The sequence below is a fragment of the Arachis hypogaea genome, chromosome 17, assembly GCF_003086295.3.
Source record: "Arachis hypogaea cultivar Tifrunner chromosome 17, arahy.Tifrunner.gnm2.J5K5, whole genome shotgun sequence".
NCBI classification, from domain to species: domain Eukaryota; kingdom Viridiplantae; phylum Streptophyta; class Magnoliopsida; order Fabales; family Fabaceae; genus Arachis; species Arachis hypogaea.
The window spans coordinates 53,552,490-53,556,844 of NC_092052.1; the positions used below are offsets into that span (position 1 = coordinate 53,552,490).

At 40.9% G+C, this 4,355-nt stretch overlaps 1 non-coding gene across 1 annotated transcript; it reads left to right on the top strand.

The window, feature by feature from the left end:
- Positions 1-2,279: 2,279 nt before the first annotated feature.
- LOC112768021 (small nucleolar RNA R71) lies at positions 2,280-2,386 on the top strand. Its single transcript, XR_003185460.1, has one exon. It is a non-coding gene; the product is annotated as a small nucleolar RNA R71 (small nucleolar RNA).
- Positions 2,387-4,355: the final 1,969 nt, after the last annotated feature.

Genomic DNA, 4,355 nt, shown 5'->3' on the forward strand with positions numbered 1-4,355 from the left:
TCATTAGCTGCTCATCTGGGAAGCACTCATTCACACTGGCATCATGTGTTCCACCTTTGTCTTGAGGGATTCTGGATAGGTGATCGGCTACCTTGTTCTCCACTCCTTTCTTGTGGACCACTTGGACCGGGCTGACCCATGGACTATCCGAAATTGGGTAGATTACCCCTCCTTGCCACAGCTTCATGACTTCCTTCTGTACTACTTCCTTCATGATTGGATTTAGCCTCCTTTGGGGTTGGATGGATGGTTTGGCATCATCTTCCAGCAGTATCTTATGCATGCATATGGCCGAACTGATTCCCTTCAAGTCAGCGAGCGTCCATCCAATGGCATCCTTATGCTTTTATAATACTTGGAGTAGTTCATTTTCTTGTTCTTGGCTGAGGGCTGAGTTTATGATCACTGGGTAACTTTCATTCTCTCCTAAATATGCATATTTGAGAGTGGGCAGCAATGCTTTGAGTTCAAGTTTGGGTGCTTCTTTTCTTTCCTTCTCCTCTTCTGGTGTGCCCTGAACATGAACCTCCGCTGTTGCAGCCTCTTTGCTTGATGCTGATTCCTCTTCTATTAACCTCTCAAGTCCTTCTTCTTCAAAAATCTCTTGTACTATATCTTCCAGTGAATCCAACCTCATACATTCTCCCAATGGTTCTTGTGGGTAGCTCATGGCTTTGAACACATTGAATGTCATCTTCTCATTGTGTAATCTCAGGGTAAGTTCACCTTTTTGGACATCAATGATAGCTCCAGCAGTGGCCAAGAATGGTCTTCCCAGGATGATGGAGGCCTTGGCTTCCTCCTTCATGTCCAACACTACAAAGTCTGCTGGGAAGATAAAATCTTCTACCTTCACCAGCAAGTCTTCTACTATGCCGTGAGGAAACTTGAATGATCGGTCTGCCAGTTGTAGGGCCATTTTTGTTGGCTTGGCCTCCTCAATCCTCATTTTTCTCATCATAGTTACAGACATCAGATTTATGCTGGCTCCTAAATCATATAGGGCCTTTTCCACTGTGATTTCCCCTATTATACAAGGAATTTGGAAGCTTCCAGGATCCTTCAATTTCTGGGGTAGTTTGTGCTGAATGATGGTACTACATTCTTCTGTTAGTATTATAGTTTCGTTGCTCTTCCAGCTTCTCTTCTTGGTCATTAATTCCTTTAAGAACTTGGCATAGAGCGGCATTTGCTCTATTGCTTCAGCAAAGGGTATGTTAATCTGTAGTTTCTTGAAGATTTCCAAAAATCTTGAGAATTGGTTGTCATCCCCCTTCTTTTTTAATTGCTGAGGGAATGGAGCTCTTGGAACGTCTGGCTTCACCATTTCTCCTTTTTGCTGTGAATTGGGAGTGGGAACTTGGACTTCATCTCGTTCCTCTTCCCCTTTATTTGAATTCTTTTCTTGTGGTTTCTTGGAAGTTTCCTTCAATTTCTTCCCACTTCTGAGGGTGATAGCCTGACATTCCTCCCTTGGGTTTGACTCAGCGTTGCTGCACAGGTTATGGCTGGGAACTTGCTTAAATAGGTAGCCAATTTGTGTCTCATATTTCTTGATGGCAGCATCTTGATTTTGCATATTGGACCGCACTTCCTCTCGAAACATTTTACTGTCTTGAACTTCTTTGCATATACGTTCAAGTAGAGTTTCAATCCTTGAGAGTCTATATTCGGATGATGGTGAGTTGAGATTGGAGGGATGAGAAGGGCCATTTTGCTTTTGATATGGATGTTGAGAGGTGTTATTAGGTGGGTGCTGATATGATCTCTGTGTGGAATGTTGGTGAACTGCATTATTGTTGGGGTTGTGACGTCTCTGATCTTGTTAATTTCCCCACCCAAAGTTTGGGTGGTTCCTCCAACCAGGATTATAAGTTTTGGAGTATGGATCATGGGTCTGCCTAGGCGAGTTCCCAATGTAGTTGACTTGTTCCTGATCACCCTCTGCCTCTGTATTCACTCCTTCTTGAGCTGTTGATGAGGTGGTGATTGCTGCTACTTGGTTCCTTTCTATTTTCTTGGTAAGGTCAGCCAGCTGCTTGGTGATCATCTTGTTTTGAGCCAGCAGTGCATCCATGTTGCTTAGCTCCATCACTCCTCTAGTGTTGCCTCTTTCAGAAGCATAGAAGTAGTCATTCTCAGCTACAGTCTCAATGACATCTATGGCTTCTTCAATGGTCTTCTTCTTGTTCAGAGATCCCCCGGATGAGTGGTCTACTACCTTCTTTGATTCGTAAGAAAGAACTTCATAGAAAATGCGTAACTGCACCCATTCATTGAACATATCTGGCGGGCACCTCCTTGTCAAGTCCTTAAACCTCTCCCATGCTTCATAGAGAGTTTCACCATCTTGTTGCCTGAAGGTTTGTACCTCAGCTCTCAACCTGTTGATTCTTTGAGGAGGATAGAATCTCGCCAAGAATTTGTTCACCACATCTTCCCAGGTTGTTAAACTCTCCTTCGGAAAAGATTCCATCCATTTAGATGCTTTGTCCTTAAGTGAAAAGGGGAACAAAAGCAATTTATAGGTGTCAGGATGAACACCATTAGACTTCATAGTATCACATATCCTCAGGAAGGTGGTTAGATGTTGATTGGGGTCTTTTTGGACACTTCCTCCGAATGAACAGTTGTTCTGAACAAGGGTGATGAGCTGTGGCTTTAGTTCAAAGTTATTGGCATGTATGGTTGGCTTTTGGATGCTACTTCCACAGTTTCCTGGGTTTGGATTGATATAAGAGCGTAGAACTCTTCTCTCTTGTCCAACATGATGCACTGGACCTTCTCTGGCATGGTTGTGAGCCTCTTCTTCATGGTGGTTTTCCATATTCTCATCCATGTCTGGTTCAAAATACTCTTCCTCTTCCTCAGCACTAACGACTCTCTTTCCTCTTGCTTCCCTCCTTAATCTAAGGAGGGTTCTCTCAGGTTCAGAATCAATCGAAGTTGAAGCCCTGCTTCTTCAACCTGTCATACAACTAACAAGGCAAACGCAAGAGAGAAAATAAATGCAGAAAGTACTATTGTTAGAAATGTTGTTAGTGTGAGTGATGCAATATATCAAACAGTTAGTGGGTTAGTGAACTGAATTGTAACAAATAAAAGAACACCATAAACGGGTAAGGGGTAAAGAAAAGAAAATAACTAAAACTGAAAGTAAATCACTCAAACAGAAATTAAATCAAACAAAAGAAAAATGCTCAATCTAGTTATCCACCAATTTAATCATTGTTGATACAAAATCAATCCTCGGCAACGGCGCCATAAACTTGATGCACGGAAACTTGTCTCTCAACAAATTTCCTTTCGGCAAGTATAACGAATTGTCATCAAGTAAAAACTCACAATAGAGTGAGGTCGAATCCCACAGGGATTGATTGGTCAAGCAACTTTAATCAGAGGAATGTTCTAGTTGAGCTATGTAGAAATTGAGTTGATATTTGTAGAATCATAAATGGCGGGAAAGTAAATAACAGAAAGTGTAAAAGCTGGAAATAAAGAGCAAAATATAAATGGCAGAAAGTAAATTGCAGAATCTTAAATGGGGATTTGGGGAAATGAACATAAACGTAAATGGCAGAAAGTAAAAAGAATGGGTAAGATTAGAAGTGAGGGATTCATTGGGCTCAGGAGATGTTGTATTCTCCAGATCAAATTCATTCTCATCTCTTCCTCAATCAATGCATTTATTAATCTCCTTGGAAATCTTAAGTGATTGGATTCCAATTCCTTGGCAACCCAATCTCTCAAATCTTGATCAATAGCCAATTTATTGGTCTAATTGCTCATGAGAAGAGATGTAGTATGGTCACTGATCCACATGTATTCCCAAATCAAAGTGTTGGTAGGATTATATGTCACCATATCCATCCAAACCCCAATTTGGTCCAACATGAGAAAGCATTTCTAGCATGATCTCTTCATTCCTCTTCCAAGGTCCGAAGAGATCCAAGTATGAATAGCTTCCTTTCCAAGACAACTACCTAATAGGATGAAGATTGAAAGCTTTCTAGTAAAATCAAGAGAAAAGATAGAAGAAGAAGAATGAAAACTATTATTGATCCATCAAATTACAACAGAGCTCCCTAACCCAATAAAAGAGGTTTAGTTGTTCAAAGCTCTGGGAATGGAAAGCGTAAATGAAAAGTACATTTTGAAAACTAAAAGTAGAAGTTGCAGAGAAAGTAAAATATACAGAGTGTAGTTCTCCAAAAAGCCAAAAGCTCTCCTTTACTAGTTCAAAACTATTCCTATATATACTACTCTTCTGATCTTCTAGTTGGCTTCTTCAAGTCTTGGATATGGGCCTTTGGATCTTTAGTTGAAGCAGTTACAATCTTCAGTGGGCTCAGCTC